General features: G+C 40.0%; 1 protein-coding gene across 14 annotated transcripts in view; it reads right to left on the minus strand.

The window, feature by feature from the left end:
• Nucleotides 1–20,847, minus strand: part of MYT1L (myelin transcription factor 1 like) — a 371,423-nt gene extending 350,576 nt beyond the window's left edge. For 9 of the 14 annotated variants that reach the window (XM_075269100.1, XM_075269103.1, XM_075269106.1 and 6 more), the window contains exon 1: nucleotides 15,421–16,228. The gene's annotated coding sequence lies outside the window, so the exon portion shown is untranslated. Of the gene's footprint in view, nucleotides 1–15,420; nucleotides 16,229–20,614 lie in introns of those variants that run through there. The other 5 variants (XM_075269101.1, XM_075269096.1, XM_075269097.1 and 2 more) reach the window with 4 other exon arrangements.
• Nucleotides 20,848–21,337: the final 490 nt, after the last annotated feature.

Below are 21,337 nucleotides of genomic sequence, written 5' to 3' on the forward strand. Positions count from 1 at the left end.
TTTTATTGTTATATCTTAAATCCACATACAAAGTGGTTTGCTTCTCAGACAGACTATTTCTCTGCTATCCAAATAGTATTTACTGGCCACTTTGCATTAGAATTGCTATGCTCCTCAAATAAAATAGAGTGCTGTAACTTAGTATACTAACTGTTAAATTAACATCTGTTACATACGTATGCACGTATAGGGAGAGTTGAGTCCCCTGGTATATAGGTATAATGTTAATGTATGCACCCATGTGATTTAGTAGTAATTTCATGTAAAAATATTGATATATTCCAAGTATGCCTACATCTTAGCACTAGCAGGGTGCTGCGGCACGTCTCTGTTTGCACTTTTCAGGACGCTCATAGCAGATTAGCATTGCCTGTACATTTCATTTTGCTAGGAGGTGCTGGGTCATACTGTACTTTTTCACTTTCTGCATTGAATATATATATATATATATATATATATATATATATATATATATATATATAGTCATGTCTATCTTTATATTGTACTATGCCATGGATGGATAGTGATGGCACCATAAATACCAGGAACACATAATAAATATTACACCTCCATGATATAATATTCAGACAACCTGTGATCCGCATATACGACTAAGTTCCACATGATTCAGCTGGCTTATACATTTCTAATGGCAGTCACATGGGACTCATCCGGCCTTCTGCATCTTCCAATGATTCCTTCTGCTCTGAATCAGACATGCTATTAGTCTGACTGCAGAAGTCAATCGCCTGGGAATCTATTAGGATATCACAATGATTTCCGTGTAGCTCTGCCCCAGGTCAGCCTAGATGCTGTCAATATAACAGAAGGCTTTATATCAATACATGCATCTTGCAGATAGAAGTATGAATGCATTAGAAGGATAGACAAATCAGTTCAGACAGGTATCAGTAGAGATATTACAAGTAATAGTTATACCTATTATAAGAGCCCCAAAACCATCTGAAGTGAAGCTCCAGATGTGCCCTATGATGGAGGCTTTAGGGTTAAAGCTAGAGGCTTTAGAAAGGATTTTTTCAATTTAAAGCGTCCCTCTAGTTATAAAATCACTTTTCATAAATGGATAGTACAAGCGAATATAAGAAACTTTGGAATATATCTTATTAAAGAAATACGTCTCCTTCTCCACTTATTAGACTACTCTCTTCTTCCTTATCTTCACCAAGACTATTTGTTTACATACAGTCCATATTGGTATCCAGCTCACACACAGAAGCCTTTGGGGGGCAATTAATTGATTTATTGCCTCTTTCTATATAGTGGTAAATTCTCACTCACAGAGTAGCCACTGCAGCTGTTAGGGTTAGTTCACACGGTGGATTTTGACAGTGGATTTCACCTCAAAATCCGCCTGCATACAATGGTGGTCTATGGAGACCACTAGCGTTCTTTTTTACGCTAGCGGCATATTACCGCTAGCTGACAAAAGAAGTGAGCTGCCCTTTCTTCAGGCGGCAGCACCCTCCGGAGTCGGCCCGTACATTTGAGCCAACTCCGGATGGGGAAGCTGCGACCACGACGGTCGTGGCAAGCGGGTTTTGACCCCCACATCACTCTCGGTGCCAAAATCCGCCCCCCCCCCCCCCCCGTGTGAATGAGCCCTTAGTGTACTCTCCCTCTGTATAGTTTACTCTCCCTCCCGTGTCTATAGATTAATAAGTAAAAACTAACTCCGCTTGATAAGTTAAGAAGGAAACATATTTTTTTAATACAAGATATTACAAAGTTTCTTATATTCACTTGTACTATTCATTTATAAAATATTGTTGTATCATTGGTGGTACACTTTAACATTTAGGCCTCATTAGTTATATTACACAAACTGTATATCCTCCGAGTTATCACATGGTACCTATACGACTCACAGGAAGCATACTAAATCAAATCAATACAAAAAGCATATCAAGGTTTCTCCTGCCACATTCACGGTGCAATGCCTTTAGGGAAGGATAGTTCCATAAGATATCGTAGAATGAACAACCGTAGCTCTAATTCGGTTAAGACCCCTCTTTGTATGATTCAGACTCCTTTATATTGTGATTGTTCCTCTTATTGATCTATTTATTCACTCTAATATCTGCATCTCCATCACTGTGTTGTTTTATGTGCTTTTATCATGTTTTGGTCTAAGATTTAATAAATTATGACTTGATTATAATTGGTGTCATTTGCATTAATAAATATCGATCTGTAGGTTATTTGTAATTGGTGTTCTAATTTGCTTAAGGTCTCTAATTCCTCATGTAAACAATTTAATATAATTTCATGACATGATAACCAAACATTTTAAAGATCGCAATTCACAACGCAACCACTCGGTGGCCACAATTAGACACATATATTATAGGTAGCATGTCACTATGTGGTAGCATATCAATTTCTGATATCTTATTGCAAAAGACTGCTTATCTCATGACACACATATGTCCATGTCCAGCCGAGAAGAGTTGAGATAGGAACCATCTGTGGTTATCAACCGAAGGAGTGTAAGGATGTTTGGCTACTTAAAAAACAGCCAATAAGCCACACTTACCATATAAGACATATAATAACAATGTATTTCAAAGGCAGCTTACTGACAGTTTCCAGGCACATAATGTTTGGTTTTTTTTTCCATAGATTTAAGGTGACCTAAAAACAACTAATGCAGATATATTACAAAGCTAATAGATTTCTCAATTGATATTATAAAGGAAAGAAAGATTATTGAAATGATCATTGTGAATCCAAGCCCATGGCAGATTATGTTTATACATCAGTGAGAAGACATTGGTGCCCTGAATGCTTGGAGTTAATATAGTCTAATATGACAGTCTAAATTATATATACTGTGCTGCCATTTGATATTCTGATATATTTGCATTGCATTTCACAAAATGAGATTGAACCTCCATTTCTACAACCTGGGGCGGTGTTGGCCACAACACAGCACATACAATTGCATGGGGCCCCAGAGATCAGGGGCCTCCATCTGACTCAGATTAACAATCATTCTATGTGCGGCGCAAGTGCACACACTAGGGTACATTCACACTAAGTATACGCTGAGCTGATTCTGAACGTAAAGCACGTTCAGAATCACCACGCACAAAGCAGATCCCATTCACTTCAATGGGAGCCGGCATACGTGTGCTCCCCATTGAAATGAATGGGCTGCTTTTTTCCCTATTGGTTTCAATGTGATTGCCACTCTGTGGGGAACTAAGGGGGAATGACATTGTGTGGTGGTCATGCAGGTTATTATATGGATCAATGATAGCTCCGTCCCAGGGCTTCTCAACATAGAAGAATCAGATATTTCAAAGGATCAATGATAACTTATGCTGAGTCTTTTCCCAAAATTATATATATATATACACTCACCGGCCACTTTATTAGGTACACCATGCTAGTAACGGGTTGGACCCCCTTTTGCCTTCAGAACTGCCTCAATTCTTCGTGGCATAGATACAACAAGGTGCTGGAAGCATTCCTCAGAGATTTTGGTCAATATTGACATGATGGCATCACACAGTTGCCGCAGATTTGTCGGCTGCACATCCATGATGCGAATCTCCCGTTCCACCACATCCCAAAGATGCTCTATTGGATTGAGATCTGGTGACTGTGGAGGCCATTGGAGTACAGTGAACTCATTGTCATGTTCAAGAAACCAGTCTGAGATGATTCCAGCTTTATGACATGGCGCATTATCCTGCTGAAAGTAGCCATCAGATGTTGGGTACATTGTGGTCATAAAGGGATGGACATGGTCAGCAACAATACTCAGGTAGGCTTTGGCGTTGCAACGATGCTCAATTGGTACCAACCAAGGGGCCCAAAGAGTGCCAAGAAAATATTCCCCACACCATGACACCACCACCACCAGCCTGAACCGTTGATACAAGGCAGGATGGATCCATGCTTTCATGTTGTTGACGCCAAATTCTGACCCTACCATCCGAATGTCGCAGCAGAAATCGAGACTCATCAGACCAGGCAACGTTTTTCCAATCTTCAATTGTCCAATTTCGATGAGCTTGTGCAAATTGTAGCCTCAGTTTCCTGTTCTTAGCTGAAAGGAGTGGCACCCGGTGTGGTCTTCTGCTGCTGTAGCCCATCTGCCTCAAAGTTCGACGTACTGTGCTTTCAGAGATGCTCTTCTGGCTACCTTGGTTGTAACGGGTGGTTATTTGAGTCACTGTTGCCTTTCTATCAGCTCGAACCAGTCTGGCCATTCTCCTCTGACCTCTGGCATCAACAACGCATTTCCGCCCACAGAACTGCCGCTCACTGGATGTTTTTTCTTTTTCGGACCATTCTCTGTAAACCCTAGAGATGGTTGTGCGTGAAAATCCCAGTAGATCAGCAGTTTCTGAAATACTCAGACCAGCCCTTCTGGCACCAACAACCATGCCACGTTCAAAGGCACTCAAATCACCTTTCTTCCCCATACTGATGCTCGGTTTGAACTGCAGGAGATTGTCTTGACCATGTCTACATGCCTAAATGCACTGAGTTGCCGCCATGTGATTGGCTGATTAGAAATTAAGTGTTAACGAGCAGTTGGACAGGTGTACCTAATAAAGTGGCCGGTGAGTGTATATATATATATATATATATATATATATTATATTATATCTCAATCTGCTCAGCTCCTCTTCTGTATGTAGATTGTACTGCTTTTTACATGTGAGATGTTCCCTATAAGTCTATAGTTATAGCATTCTTTATTCTTTAGCCCCTTACTACTGCCTACAAGTTTAATAAGATTGATTCAAACATTACGAGAGTTGGCCTCTTTCAGGACCAGAGTTATTGCTTGTATAACAAGAAGTTGTACACTTTTCCAATATACTTTCTGTATCAATTCCTCACAGTTTTCTAGATCTCTGCTTGTTGTTATTCATTCTGATTAACTCTAATGGCTGAAATTCTGACCATGGTCTTGTGATATACACTCCATGGTCATGTGATATACACTCCATGGTCATGTGATATACAGTCCATGGTCTCATGTGATATACACTCCATGGTCATGTGATATACATTCCATGGTCATGTGATATATACTCCATGGTCATGTGATATACACTCCATGGTCATGTGATAAAAGGTCCATGGTCATGTGATATACACTCCATGGTCATGTGATATACACTCCATGGTCATGTGATATAAGGTCTATGGTCATGTGATGTACACACAGGTGCACTGCTCATTATAGTCACTGCACAGTAATCAGACATCTGCCTGATAACGAGTTGAGCACCTGTGTGTTCATCACATGACTATGGACTGTACATCACATGACCACGGACTGTATATCACATGAACATGGACTGTATATCAAATAACCATGGTCATATTTCCATCCATTGGAAGTAACAAAATAAATGACATCAAGCAGAGATCTAGAAAACCGCAATGAATCGATACAGAAAGTATATTGGAGAATTGTAAAACTTATTATTATACAAACAATAACATTTGTCTCTCAATACTTGTCTGAAAATAACCATCCCTTTAAGGTGGCCATACCCAGCAGACTATGGGTGGTCAAAACTGAGGATTTTAGCATGACTGGTCTAAAGTGTATAGGGGCTTACTGACTTTCCCCTGACAAATGATGCCAAGGAAAATTTTTGGTACGTTGAACTTCAGCAGACAATCTTTACGTTTTCAGCGGAGACAACATGCTGCCAGCGGCATCTGGTGGCAACTTATTCCCCTGTTCCCATAGCAAACACATGCAAACTTGGCTGAACCAAATGTACATGTGTGTTTGGGGAGGGGGGCGGTTGTTATGAATAGCTGTCAGTGAATGAGTGTTCAGACTGATAGCTGTTACGCCACCTTAAGGCCAAAGCCCCACATAGCGAATCACAGCTAAAAAAACACAGCAAAAACATTTTTTCCACATTATTTTTCATTGATTTTTGCTGCATTTTCTCTGATTGTTTCCTTCTCCTATTAAATCTACATAGACAAAGCTCACGATTCCGACTTTACAAATAACATGCTGTGTTTTTTCAACTCTATTGAAATAAAAAAGTAGCTGGGCTGCAATACCACATATCACCTGTAAACTAGTGTGGTGCTGTTTTAAATAAAAGTAAAAATAAATATCTTACTAAGCCTTAAAGACTAAGAAAGTTAAAATAAAGAAAATATCATCAGGGTGCTCCTAATATATATTTTTGCATAACGATACACAGGGAGGAAATGTCTCCATCTTCATCATTAGATTATGCGCTATCTGAACAGGTGGCAAATCATTTTGGTAAACAAGTGCATTAGTGCGTCCTGTGAGGATGTACAAGTAAACTTCTTATCTTACGTTATGGGTGTACGCTTCTCAAGGGATGCAGTGTTGCCAGCCAAACAAATGCAGAGGAGCCTGATCATCTAAATCATCAGGATCATTAGACTTAAAAACAAGCCCAGGTTTTTCCGCTCTTTTCATTCATCTATCAAATGAATTAATTGTAAAACAAGTAGAAAATATTTGTAATCATAATGTGGATGTACACAGGGCTCAGACACATGGGATACCTATGACTAGATACTAATTGTATAGTAAGGTGTAATAATTCTGTGCTACAGACATGACTAGTCACACACAATAGGTACACCTGTACTTGGACTCACCCCCATACTGTATATAGACAGATATGTGTGTTCATATTAACTACATACTGAATTAGAGTCTATTTATCTAGAGATTCCACGTCAAAATCAGCTCCAAATCTGACTCCCATTGTTTTCAATAGAAGGCAGTGACAGACACTTCTTTATTTTCATTTTTCTGAATCACCCCAGAAACGGACGTGTGCGGCTCATGCATGATTATCCCCATTATATACATACAAAGCCACAGCGGAAAGCCAAGGCTCTCCAGCAGCTTCTACTGCAACATCCACATGGCCAGTTTGGTATGTTTGCCACCGTGTGACTTTTCAGCGTGGCTAGCCACAACGGGATGCTGATGCAGTGTATCCCACTCCTGATTACACCCGAATTAATGGGTCTAATTAGGAATGAGTCTCGTGCTGACTCAACCGCGGAATCCGTGGCAAGATAGGGCATGTCGCTTCTTTTTCCCGCTAGCTGAAAAATCGCTATTGGGGAAAAAAAGTGAGAGTCTCCCATTGAAGTCAATGGGAGCCTTGTTTGCAGGACCCTTAGGGTCTGTTCACATGCAGTTTTTGAGGAGGATTTTGACGTTGAATCCGCCTCAAAGAACATCTCCTATTCATTTCAATGAGGGTCACCAGGGCCACATGGTGGCTCAGTGGTTAGCACTGTAGCCTTGCAGCGCTGGAGTTCTAGTGTTCAAATCCCAACAAGGGCATAAAACCATCTGCATGGAGTTTGTATGTTCTCCCCGTGTTTGCATGGATTTCCATCCCTATATTTCAAAGACATACTGATAGGAGAAAAATGTACATTGTGAGATCTCTGTGGTACTCTCAATCTACATTTTAAAAAAAATTAGAGTCACTAGAAGTTTTTTTCTAGTTGAATTTGAGACGAGATAGGTCGTCTCGCTTCTTTTTTCCACTACTATCTAGCAGAAAAAATAGCAGATTCCACTTCAAAATCCGCATGCAAAAAATTCTGTGTGAATTAACCCTTCGTTCACACTGAGTTTTTTTGGTCAGTAATTTGGTTAGGAATCTGCCTCAAAATCCTCCAAAAAACGCCTCACCATACAGTCCTATGTAACCTTTTTTTTTTTCCGCTAATGGATTTTCTGCTAGCGGAAAAAAAAAAAAAATCAGGTTACATAGGACTGTATGGTAAGGGCTAGTTCACACGTGGGCAAAGGGGAGTTTTTGGACAGCGGATTTCGCTTCAAAATCAGCCCCTTTACAATGGAGCCCTATGTGAATAGCTAGCTTTTTTTTTTCTGCTAGCTTTTTTTTTCCGCTAGCTTTTTTTTTCTGCTAGTTATTTTTCAGCTAGCAGAAAAAAGAAGCGACATGACCTTTCTTCAGGCGTTTTCCGCCTGAAGAAAGCAATAGAAGTGAATGGGAGGCAAAAACCGCGCGTTTTTTTTCCGGGCGGTTTTTTGCAAAAATAAGCGACGCGTTTTTTTCAGCCCATTCACTTTATGGGAAGGGAAAACAGCCTGGCTTTTTTTGGAAGCAGTTTTTACAAAAAAAAAAGCTCCAAAAAAAGCTTGGCAATGTCAAAAAAAAAAGCTTCCTAATTAGGAAGCGGTTTTTTTCAGGACCAAAATAAACCAGGAGGTTTTTACGTGTGAGGAGGATTTTGAGGCGGATTCCTGACCAAATTCCAAAAAAAGCTTCAGGAAACGCCTCAAAAAACTGCCTCAGGAATATTCCTGAGCGGATTTTTCCTGACCAAATTCCTGACCGAAAAACTCCATGTGAACGCAGCCTAGAGTCAGCTCACACTGAGTTTTTTGGTGAGGATTTTGACGCTAAATCTGCCTCAAAATCAGTCTTCAAAAAAAGCTTCCCAATAGAACTCTATTGAGAGGCTTTTTTTGGAGGTCGATTTTGAGGCGGATTCCTGACCAAATTCCTGACCAAAAAACTCTCCACCGGCAGCATGCAGATGTACTGAATATAAATGGGGATATCTTTATAAAGGTTACAGATCATTTTTAACTATTTACTTATTCTGGTTTTGAAGCGAGTTACCTGTTACTTAAAGGAACATCAACCATAGAAAAAATCATAAGAAAAAAAAAAAAAAAAAAAATCTCACAGCTCCTCCTCTCTTTATCTCCTTCTTTCCTTTAAATCTTTGTTATCCCATAATTAAAACGGAGACATGTAAATGAATCTTCTATCTGTGTCCCAGGAGATCAGCCATGTCCTCTTTCTTACTCATGGTCCTATAATCTGGCTGTAAGACAACTGTCTGCAGCAGGAGCCTCCCCCCACTTTATCTGCTGTAGGGTGAAAGACTATTAGCCCTACCACAAGTACTAAGCCCTATCTCCTATCTCCCTATCTTTCTCCGAGGTAAAAAATGTTCATAAAAAAACATCCATTTTTCATTTTAAACAGAACATGTCCTGTATTTTGACAGTCTGTTACAATGGATTGTCAAAATAACCGTTGTGTGAATATCCCCCATTTACCAATAGTGAGGTTAATGCTACCGTGTGAGGTTCATTATAAAAACGGACATCACACAGCCATTAATCACTATCATGTGAATGTAGCCTTAGTGTTTGTTCAATTTGCCATTGCAATACCAGACACATCCAGAGGACAACAGTGGCGCTTCTTTTGTAGAAAAGCAAGCCATTGTTTTAACTTTAGATACATCTAAAGCTAGTGTATGGAAGATGTTATATGCCTGAGACAACTACCATTGGGGGGGTCAGATGATACATGAAAGAGGCAAAAACTTTAGTGGATAACATTACAGTCTAAGTTCATTGAGCGACATACAACGTATAATATCATTGCAATATCTGTATTGTGTGATGTCAACTTCTGCTCCAAATGATGTCACATTGTTTGGCATAAGCCGCGTGGGTTTTTTTTTTGCCTTCCAACTGGATCAACACTGTAGGGGATGTAGGTTTATAGGTTGGACTTGATGGACTGATGTCTTCATCCAACCTCATCTACCATGTAACTGTATGTAACCTTGTAAACCAAGTGAAATCACTTCGCTGAATCACCAACCACATAGCCTTATCTACTAACAACCATAATGCCATGGTCACATAGGAGCAAGAGAAAAAAAGAGCAGGATGACTCCAACCAGAACCCAGGGATGGAAAGTAGAGAAGGAGAAGAATAAGAGGACAATGTATGAGGGGTTTTGCTGGATTGATAAAGGGGATGTAGTTTGGGGTGTATGGAGCCTCCACAAATAATAATCCTTTAAATGTAGAAAAGAAAAGTTAAGAAGCAGAGATCTAGAAAACCATCAGGAAGTGATACCGAAAACATATAGGAAATCTGTGGGACTTTTCATTACAATTTATATGCTGAAACTGGACAATCCCTTTAAATGGTGCCGCCTGTGATGTAAATAATTTAGACAGAGTCACATCTGATGTTGAGATAACCTTCATGCCCAGTACTAGTCTTTTACATTATTTTCATTCTGTGCTTTCTGGGTTTATGAACAAATGACAGAAGTGGTGTTGGGTATGACAAAAACAGCGGGTCAAACTATGCTGGTGCGTCAGCCGATTTTACGTTTTCTTTACTGGTCACAGTGTATTTTTTGTGGGTTAACAATTTTTCAATTCTAAAATGTGATAGTCCCCTAGTGATTGGGCATGGGGTCCTGTTTAGCCCCCGTAAAGCGTACATGACATGCAAAAATTTTGGATCATTGGTTAACTGAGTATACTTTATTTATTAAAGGGATCGTCCAGTTTCACCAGATAAATGTTATTGCTTATATAATGAAAAGTTATGTAGTTTTCTAATATACTTTCTGTATGAATTATACAAATTCTTTGTTTTCTTCCAATGGATAAAAATCAGTCCATGGTCATGTGATGGACAATCCATGGACATGTGACATACCGTCCATGGTCATGTGATGTACAGTCTATGGTCATGTGATGGACAATCCATGGACATGTGACATACAGTCCATAGTCATGTGACGTACAGTCCATGGTCATGTGATGGACAATCCATGGACATGTGACATACAGTCCATGGTCATGTGACGTACAGTCCATGGTCATGTGATGGACAATCCATGGAGATGTGACATACAGTCGATGGTCATGTGACGTACATCCCATGGTCTTGTGATGGACAATCCATGGTCACATGACGTACAGTCCATGGTCATGTGGTGGACAATCCATGGTCATGTGATGGACACACAGGTGCACAGCTTGTACTGTCAGACATGTTTCTTGTAACAAGCTTTGCACCTGTGTGTCCATCACATGACCATGGACTGTACATCACATGACCATGGACTGTAAATCACATGACCATGGATTGATTTTTATCCATTGGAAGTAAACAATGAATGACAACAAGCAGAGATCTAGAAAACTGTGAGGAATTGAGACAGTAAAAATTTTGGAAAATTGTACAACTTTTCATTATGCCGACAAAAAACATTTATTTACAATAACTGGACAATCCCTTTAATCATGGACTATTATTAAATATACGTAGGGTCTATAGCAGGTATTATTTACTGACTGACCATTCTGAAGACTGGAGTTATTTCACACTGTCAGGTATGTTACTGGTATGTAACTACCCCAAACTAACACCAGGTTTTTTGGAACTCTTCACCCCTTACAGTTCATGTCTATATAACATGCCAAGGTCTACTATCCTATTACACAGCCCAATGTACTGTCAAGGCGAGCGCTGATCATTCCATTGACGTTAGTTTGCATCTATTGTTTCTCCCCATACAGGTTTATTGATTATCACAAGCCTATACCAGGTACAAGGGACATAGAGCAATACAATTTTTTCCCATGAAAACATCCAACATATAGCAGATGTACCCATGGACTGACAGCTATCTCCGTGTGCATAGAGAAATAGTAGTGGTGGTAGTAGTACCGCCCACTGGACTCCTAAGCACAGAATGAGTAGGTCTAAAGAAACAAATCAGTAGTCCTGTAGACAGTACAGTGATGTGCAAAAGTCTTAAGCAGGTATGGGGAAAATGCTGCAAGTAAGAATGCTCTTAAAAATAGAAGCGTTAATAATTTATGTTTCTCCATGATGAAAATGAACAAAAGAAAATCTAAATCTCATCAATATTTAGTGTGACGATTTGTTACAGAAGCCCTGATGTCAACATCATCCAGTCTGTCTGGGATTACATGAAGAGTCAGACGGATTGGAGCAAACCTACATCGACAGAAGATCTGTGCTTAGTCCTCCAACATGGCGAGAACAACCTCCCTGCCGAGTTCCTTCAGAAACTGTCTTCAAGTACCGAGAAGAATTGATGGAAGACAAAGGGCAAAGGTCACACCAACTATTGATGGGATTTTGATTCTCTTTTGTTAATTTCCTTCAGTTTTTTAAGTTACAAAGATAAATTGTTAATCCTTCTATTTTTGAGCACATTGTTACTTGGTAGCAACTTTTTCATACCTATATAAAACTTTTCCACCTTGCTATACATCAATCTGCTCAGCTCCTCCTGCTCTATAACATGCTACTCACATATAGGACTGTAAGAATAATGTCACAGGGTTCCTTCAAGTTCTGCAAAATATTGACCCATACTATAAATGGCTAGAAGCACTGACCACGTGGCATGCAGGCTGACTCCAAGGCTTTAGCTGGGGTTACCAATAACCAAGTAACATTTAAGAGGCAAGTTACAATAACACCTGAATAAACAATAAGAAAACCAGAGAGAGGTCCTTGCCCATGAGAGCTTACAATATGGCATGTAGAGGTGGCTCGGAATAGTTTTGTTGACACTTGTTGTCAAATCAGTGGCATAACTAAAGTCTTGTTGGCAATCTTGTGTCCAGGCCCCCTACCTTATCCCTATAGTGAATTCTTGATAGTGATGGTTATGGGTGCTAAGGAGTTTAATCCTCCTTAGTATGGTTAGGGGAATCTATGGGTCTCCTTGGCTTATGGGCCAGATGGAAGCGGCAATCTCAATACTGATGCCAGTGCTTATGGGCCCCCTAAGGCTCTTGGGCCCCGTTGTGACTGCAACTTCTGCACCCCCTCAAGTTATGTCTCTGTGTCCAATATCAACAAGAAGCAAAAATACTGAATATTTTTGAGCAACCAATATATAGAGTATACAACTTTAGCATTAGGTCATGGTATAAAAAGTCGGATAGATCTCTCAAGTGCAAAAACAAAACTCTACCAGGTAGAGAGATGAAAGGAGTAATGGAAAGTATGGGGAAATACTGGGTCTCATAGTAGACATCATGGACGTGGTTCTAGAATCGATCTTAATTCATATTGTATGAAATGGATTTTATATACTCAACTCATACACGTTTTAACTGTGCAAACTGTGCTATAAAGTCTACTCCGACTGTAAACAAAGAAATACGCTAGTTTAAAGGCTGTGACAACGGACCCCCCCCCCCCTGTAATGATCCCGGTATGATAGACTAGGGGGCCACAGGTGTCTTTCCCGAGAACTCATTGCCCCCATTCCCAACCCCCCTCACAGCATAGACATCTCTAGCCTTGTACTGACATGGCAGACACCGTACCAATACTTTCCTCTATTATGAATATTAATTGGAGAACAAAGCAAGCGGCATCCCTGTCGCCGACAAGTACATCGCAACGCTCACAAAGTGGTGCAAAAGGAAGTCCACTTTCCATTGTGAAGATATTAGCAACATAAATCTTGGAAGCACAAGCCAGAGCCCCAGATAACACAGGCAGACGCTGAGCCAGCTGTTTTCTCTCTCTCTCTCTTCCAACCCAACTACAAACACGTTGATATCCTTCTCAGACAGGGCTTTCTACGGAGACACGAGGATGAGGCCAGCAAGGGGTTAACGAAAGGGTTGGCAATTTTTTTTTTTTTTTTTTTTTTTGGGGGGGAATTTACAAAGACGAGTTTTTAAAAATTGAGTCATTAAGATGAATATTTCGGTGTGTCTAGAGCCTAATGATTTTACAGTCATTCTGGCGTTTCCTAGTATGTGCTGGTCACTGGCAAATAAAGCGATTTAGCTGCAATGTGCTGCAGACATGACTGCAGCCGGAAGACACAGTACACTGGATTTCAGCAGCAGTAGCCAATTGCCCAGATGCATAAAGCAGGTGGGAATTTCAACGCGGCAAAGGGTCTGTTGGCAGATCGAGCATTGATTTCAGTCCCTGTTCTCAGTCTACCATGGCAGACTCTTGATTTAATAGCTCTCTATGGGTTGCCTGCAACCCTGATGGTTTCTGAAACCAGGTTAGCTGGCATCGGGAATATATTCCACTTTCCAAGCAAAAAACAACTATTTAGTCAAACGCAGATCTAAGGAACTCTCCTAAGTTCTGAAGACATCTAATACAGGCAACATGAAAGGTGTTTTGATGGAGAATGAACCCCATGCTGAGGTCCACCATCCATAATGCACCATAAATATGCCTCAAGTTCATTCCCTTTGTCTAAAAAGTAAGTCCCTTGCCAGGTAGGGTGTATTTTTAGTGTCTAATGGGCTAAAATAGAGAAATAAAGGCTTATTTCGTGGAACAAGAGAGGAACCAGACTCAATGCAGCATCAAGAAGTCTGTGTGGAATTTTAATCCAGGGATGCTGCAATGCCAGGAAGAGCCAGCAGCAGCTATGGGAAAGTTTAATGATAAATAACCTGGCGGATAAACACATGGACTTCACGCACTGTGCAAACATCCACCTACTTCATGACAGCGTCATTGTACACACACACAAGCCCCGGGCTGGATCACACGTTACATACAAAGACATAGGAACACAATAATGCATGCACTCCACTATTAGATCAGGATTAACCCCTTCCCCTCCCCCAGACACAACAGGACGCCACAAGATCGTATGGGCTGTTATGGAATTTGCTAGAACGACGACCTAATAAAGTGACAACAATGTCTTTGTTCCTGTCCTTTGTTATTGCTACTACTATGTCTATGGAACTTTTATATTGTATGGAGTGGAGGGGAGAGGGGGGGGTAAGGAGATGCATATTGTGAATGTAAAGTCTATTGCCATAGAAGCTGCTGTCATGGATAATATATCAGAAGTAAGAGAGGTAACAATAAAGCAGGATATTATTCACCAGCCACGCTGAGATAAGGTGTAGATGTAAGAGACAAGTTTGCCTGGAAATGTAGACTTAATGCAATTGTTCTCTGCCTCGTAGTGTAGTGTGGTGTCTGGGAGAGAAGTAATGTCATCAGACATGGGAGCAAATGACAGGTGTGGAGTAAGAATAGAGATGACTTTTATCAGCTAGGTCTATGTCTCCTCCATCCTCATCATCCTCATCCTCATGAATGTACGGCACAAGTTAGGATCTGACTACTTCTCGTAAACATGCAGCACTTTCAAATTAGGTCAGCCAGCGTCTATGGAGTCTACAGAAGGAGCAGACATACAGGTAGAGCAGAGCTGGATATGTCGTTTAACTCTTTCTTTAACATGACTGATGACATACTCGGCTCTGCTACATTGCCAAACTCCACAGAGCAGCCAGAAATAGGAAAACATGGTCAGAGATTACAACTGCCTGTATAAAATCCACCTTAATTAGTCAGCGGTGATTAAATGACTGTCAATTTGTAGCAATTTACAATGACAAAAATCCCCTCGTCTAGACAAAAACAACCACCGCCGGCTAATTTTAGCTCCAATCTATTCTTTCCAATTGCCATTGGAAGTTACGAGCCATGAGAACAAGTTTACATACAATCCCCCCCCCCCCACCAAACAGATACTTGATCCAAAAGGTATATTTACCTGAGCGCCAAACGGAAACGCGAGCGGCGTATTCTTAGTCAACAAAGTCCAAAATGTGTCACTTTGAGTAGGCCAGAAGCTGATGGGCAGTCAGTCTAGAAGCAGACACCCCGAGTCCCCACTTAGGAAATGCACCAAGAAAATTGACAAACCTCTTCCATGACAACTAAACTCTTGTAATGCATTTGAACGCCCACCATTCCTCTTCATTCATCCAATCAACTTTTCCACCGCACCTCTTCCCTCTCTTCCTTCAGTGGATGCTCAGAGACGAGATCACTTCTCATCTGTATGCTAATTATTGTGCCACATGGACAATAGTAATGATGTTTTCAGACGAGAACGCAACGGACCTGGAGTCAAAAATAGATATTAATAGCTTGACACCATTAAATGGCGAGAATGAATGAGCATGTGTGTGCACGGCTGAGGCTCAGGCATCGACTGTGTATCCTCTATTATGAAAGCGGCAGACAGTCTGCGAGGCAATGGGCTAGAAAGCTTAGCTGTGTAGTATGCATGAAACACCAACTCCCTCAGAGACCACATTACTGCTGCAGAATAGCATCAGTCGCGTATTGCTGACTTACCCTGTCTCAGTCTGACATCCTTGGAGAAGAGCAAAACATGTCCATTCCCCAAATCCTAATGTCTTGGTGCACTTCAATGCTGAGCTGTATATTTTGCCAGGTCTGCCTTTGGATTAAACAAATGATCTCCAACTCTCTTGCTTATTGGGCTGCTCAGACAAGTATAGGGATGTACTGTATGCTTTAACATTGTACCCACAGGCCCCTAAATCTCTAGAGCAGACTGTGTAGCGTGTGCAGTGCTGTATATATTGTAATAGATGGGAACTCAGCAGCTGAACAGTCTGCCGCTATTAGGGATAGGATATTATAGGGGCTTAGAATGGTCGAAGGTATCAAATATTACACGGCGGAGGTATGGGCGCACGTGTCACGCCACATCAAGGATATACGTTAGTCGTTCTTCTATACCGAGCTCTATAGGGAAGCGTTGTTATGTCTGCTATAGTATAGGACTGGAGGGAGCACAGCTGGGATTGTGTCTGAACTTCTTGGCATGAGAGCATAGGGGATGCCTAATATCACTTATGTAATCCATCTAGAAGGAGAAAACGTGACTGCCATTCAGTCACATTGTGAATTCTTAGCCAATGGCTTGAATTACGTCAAGTTGCTAAATTGTAAACAAGTCGGGATCTCGGCTCCAGGGATACATATACCTCTCCCTGTTACGCTCTTAGGACAGATGTCAGATGGGATCCTACAAGTCTAGGGGATATATTTAGGGGACTGCAGTTGTGTTCTGTCTGCAACCATTATTACCAGGCAATTGTTAAGGTTCATCTTGGTTACAAACATGACCAGACCTTGACTATATACAGTACCATGATACAATGAGACCACCTCTTTGAGAAGACCACCCTCTTATCCAAACCAGATTTTCTGTTCCGCCATATATTATGCATACTGGCCATCTTCTTTAAGAAGACCACTCTGATATCCAGGCCAGATTTTCTGTTCCACCATATAGTATACCTACTGGCCATCTTCTTTAAGACCACCCTATTATCTAGACCAGACTTCCTATAAAAATTTTCAGTTCCACCATATATTATACATACTGGCCATCTTCTTTGAGAAGACCAACCTCTAGAAGACCACGTTTCAAAGCCATTTTGGGTAGGCATCTCATACAGGTTATCCAACTAGGCATCAAATGGCGTATGCATAAAAGACAATTTATAAGTTTGGTACAGCAAGGAAAGTCCCCATTATTACGCATCACTATGGTACAATACTACATTATTATCACCATATCTATAAATCACCATCTACGCCAAAGCTGTACCCAGACACATGAACGTAGAAAGGTTTTTTTGGTCCCAGTAGACGCTAGCACTATAACTCCCAGCAGACATTGACCAAGGTAAGTAATTCTAGGACCAGGACCAGTAGAGACACAACAGTAGGAGTCATAGGCTTGTCTACTTCTAGTGCATAGAGTGCCAAATAAATCCCATCCTTATCTTAATAAAGACTGGCATGTAATTCAATAGACTAATATGACTCAGTGCGTGCAATGTGACTAAAACGCGTGTGACTTGTTTCTGAAAATATCAAGTAAGCACGCATAAATACAAGGAAGTTGGGAAAAGGGGGAAGGGATAAGAATAAGACTTGGAAGGAGGAGTAAAAGGTGCTGGGGAGACGTGATGGGGAGGGCTTACTACCATATATATATATATATATATATATATATATATATATATATGAAAAAAATGCATGCGGCATGGTCAGGGGGAGGGGTAAGGAAGTTATACAGTATATACTGTAGGTATGGAAACGTATTGCATGACAACAAAACTGAACCAAAGTAACTAAACTACTATAACCGTACAAAGTAAATACTGAAAGTTTTTGCAACTTTAAGATAGAGAGAGTAGAATATAGATATATTTTGATAAAAAAATATATAGCAAAGTATATAATATAGAGCATCTATAGTATAAAGATAGTACATAGTATAGATATATATGAGTTAGAGATAGATAGATAGATAGATAGATAGATAGATAGATAGATCAGATAGAGATAGATAAATAGATAGATAGGTAGATAGATGATAGATAGATAGATAGATAGATAGATAGATAGATAGATAGATCAGATAGAGATAGATAGATAGATAGATAGATGATAGATAGATAGATAGATAGATAGATAGATAGATAGATAGATTAGATAGAGATAGATAAATAGATAGATAGGTAGATAGAGATAGATAGAGAGAGATAGATACATGATATAGAGAGATAGATAGATAGATAGATAGATAGATAGATAGATAGATAGATAGATAGATAGATAGATCAGATAGAGATAGATAAATAGATAGATAGAGATAGATAGATAGATAGATAGATAGATAGATAGATAGATAGTATACATAGATTTGTGATAGAAACTTTTGTAATTATCACATGACCAGGGGATGTAAGGTTGTCCAGACAAATCAGATTAATGTTAGTGGGATCTGTCAACAGACTAGTGTGTATGGAGGGAGTTCCAACATGTTGGAAGAAACAAAGATCTGTTATGCTGAATTTTGATAGATATTGTATTCATAGATGAACAAGTAGATAGATAGGATATGGATGGATAGATAGATAGATAAATAGATTGACATGACAAAGATAGATATGTGATAGACAGAGTTATAGATTAAAAAAATACACAGATAGATAGACACAACGATAGATAGATAGATTGATAGATAGATAGATAGATAGATAGATAAATAGATAGATAGATAGATAGATAGATATGAGTTAGGCATGTGAAAGACATATAGATTGAGAGATAAAGCCATACATACATACAATAGATAGATATGAGATAGATAGATAGATAGATAGATAGATAGATAGATAGATAGATGATAGGCATTTGATACAGAGATAGATAGATAGATAGATAGATAGATAGATAGATAGATAGATAGATATTCATTAGCCAGACATTAGTTAGATGAGTTAGATAACTAAGCATGTGATATATAGATAGATGTGATACATGCATGGATAGATGGATGGATGGATGGATGGATAGATAGATAGATAGATAGATAGATAGATAGATAGATAGATAGATAGATAGATAGATAAAATGTGTTAGATAAACATTAAATGGATGGATAAAAAGATAGACATGTGATAGATAGATAGATAGATAATAGACAGACAGATAGATAGATAGATAGATAGATAGATAGATAGATAGATAGATAGATAATAGATAGATAGATAGATAGTTCCCTATTGTATATAATGTACAATTTCTGGTAACACACAGCCTTATACACTAGCCCCACATGGATTATACAGTAAGATTTCAGTAAACTTTATCCCTATCACTACTGTAAACACACAACTGTCTCCAGTCCCAGCCATGATGGAGTAGGATGCTTTGTGTGAACAGCTCCCTATACTGCCTGCAGTTCCTGAGCTTACAAACTTCCCTGTGCTGCTGTCTTTGCTCTCAGGACTGGACAGCTCCTAGTGCTGAAATAGGAAAAGTCCTGAAAGCTCAGCCCTGACTACTAAGGCAGCAGCAGCAGCCAGAGGGATGGAGGTGGCAGAGTGTACAGAACAATGGCAGCCAACTCCAAATCCTCCTATAATGACCTTAATGAGATTAATCAGTGAATTAGCCGCAGTCAAATGTCAGGGAATCTAAGCTTGGTAATTACTTTTTTTTGGTGGTGTTAGAGGATAAGGGGGGTGAGACACACACAGTCTTATCATTGACACCTTGGGAAATTTCACCATAGCACCATAACACTTGTGACTAAAGCAAGGTATGTAGTAACAATAGTTGTAGCAGATGTAGCAGAGCTGAAATAGTCGCTAAGCTCCTTCTTTTGTGTCTGTAGTTTTTCCCTGCAGTTCTATACAAGTCAGAAACCAGACATTGTGCCTATGAACAAACTCAGCTCTGCTACACCTGTATCTCAAATTCTACATGTACATACATCAATAGACATTTGCCATATTCTTGAAAAAAATAGTCTACGACGATGTGGCATAAACTTCTTTATACATTTTTGTCTAACACAATTCCTAACACCGGATAGAGAAGCCACTGCTCCCATGTGATGGATTGTGGCGATGAACCCATCAGTCTTCATTATAAGTTTAAGATGACACGTTTTCCCAAGACGCCACTGACCAAAACAAAGAGTAACCCAAGACATCCGCGCCAGCCTGCCATTATCTTATGCACATGCCACAAAACCGAAACATACGACACGATTCCCAATATCACAATCCGAACCCCAATGCAACCCTAGTCACAACTTACTAACGGCTAAAACAAACTAAACAGAGTTTGTCGACGTAGCAGAGCTGAGTTCGTCATCGGTCACCAAATGCAACTTTTCCTAAACCGACATTGCGTTTTTAGCGTCTTTCTAACAAATTCAGCTCTGCTACTTGAACACAGGACCAAACTTCAGTTCTGCACTGCAGACAGACTTGAATAAAGCCTCACAATAATGCACATAGACAGCACAGAGCGACCAGGATGGATTGTGATATCAGAAGTTACAAGTACCAGGCAAGCTGGCATCTATCCTAAAATTAAAGAATGGTGCGAAATGAGCCTACCACAAGAATATAGCTGTTTCCTCCACTGAATAAGACCCCCGTTCCTTGTAAGAAGTGTAAAATGACACCCACCGAGACACAGTCCTATAAAAAATACAGCTTCCAGGAGACAAGAGGGAAAATCTCTGTCTCTCCCTCTTTTCTGTGTGTGTCTCTCTCTTTAGTGTGCTGAAGCTTAGGGGAAAAATGTCGCCCTGGCAGGAATGACAAATGCGGTACGATAGGCTAGCAGGCCTAAGGGATCTGCTACAGTTCCACACACATCCTCTAATGCACGCACTCCCACTCATGCTCTCTATAGGCTTTTTTCACATTTTTTTTTTTTTTTCACCAGCTCTAAATCCCCGGCATATGACCTTCTGTTAAATAGATAAAAAAAAATTGCTTATCAGTCATGCAAATGAGGCTGAATTCATTTTCCACAACAGATGGCCTCATAGATAATGATGATGGAAGAGAGAAAATTGAATGTCTCTCGCAAGGTGGCCATAGCAACCAAGAGCAGAATAATATCAATAATAAGCTAGCTGCATAATAAGGTTGTCAATCCCACGAATCAAAGTCTCTGGCTAAATCAGGTAGATCACCCCTAGCCGCTATTTGTTATGTGGGAGATATTTTCACCTTGTGCTCAGGGGGGAAAAAGCAAAAAAAAAAAAAAAAAAGGTTTATACTCTTTATATTTGGAGGGACGATAATAGGCTGTTAGCATGTTCCAATGTG

The sequence above is a fragment of the Leptodactylus fuscus genome, chromosome 3, assembly GCF_031893055.1.
Source record: "Leptodactylus fuscus isolate aLepFus1 chromosome 3, aLepFus1.hap2, whole genome shotgun sequence".
In the NCBI taxonomy this organism is placed as follows: domain Eukaryota; kingdom Metazoa; phylum Chordata; class Amphibia; order Anura; family Leptodactylidae; genus Leptodactylus; species Leptodactylus fuscus.